The following is an 897-nucleotide window of genomic DNA, read 5'->3' on the forward strand; positions in this document are numbered from 1 at the left end:
AGTTGCTGTTTTATTGTGGATTTTTGTATCATATGTTGTATTTGTTACATTGTAATGTGATTTGAGTGGCTGCTACCTTGGTCAGGTCTCTCTTGTGGGACTTCCTGGTTAAATAAAAAATAAAGATATTTAAAAAAAACAACAACAAAAAAAAAAAACATTTCATGGTTCCTGCTTCTCAAAAATGATGACACTGCTTTCATTAAAATTATTATGTATTAAATTGATTTAAACCTTTGCTTTTAATACTTACATCCATTTTCCTGATTGTATTTGCATTCTTTTACTTAATATTTTCAATGCAGGGTTTTTACTAGTTACAGTGTTTTTACAGCGTGGTAGGCCTATTAGTACTTTTACTTAAGTAAGGATTTGAATATTTCCTCCACAACTGATAAAAGAGTAACTCTCTTCTCAACAAGCATTTTTGCTATGTTGCTATTAAAACGCCTTAACTTTGAAGTGAAACCTTTAATGCTGTGATGCTACTTTGACTTAAAGCTCTTGAGTCCATCTTCCAACACTGGTAGTAGGAGTGCACACGACACATTTAGCATTAGCATTTGTTTGCTAATTTTGCACCCGACTTAACAACCGACTGCACGTGCAGCTTCAGAAACATTCAAACTGACAGACTTGACTTTACCTCCTCTCATGTGTTGAAAACCAACCAATATGGCGGTTAACGTACGCCACCTAGCGTCACTGTATCCACTTGTGTGTCACATTCGCAACACTGTACATTTCCCAAGCATTAACAAACATGGCAGGGAGCGCGCGCTTCAGCACCACCTCAAGAGACGCGTCTGTCCGCGCGCAGATAAAGCTGCAGGGGCGCGCGCCGGAAGGTGAGGCGGAACAGAGAGGAAAGTTTGATCATCAGTCACACCGACAGCT

The sequence above is a fragment of the Epinephelus fuscoguttatus genome, linkage group LG19, assembly GCF_011397635.1.
Source record: "Epinephelus fuscoguttatus linkage group LG19, E.fuscoguttatus.final_Chr_v1".
Lineage (NCBI taxonomy): Eukaryota > Metazoa > Chordata > Actinopteri > Perciformes > Serranidae > Epinephelus > Epinephelus fuscoguttatus.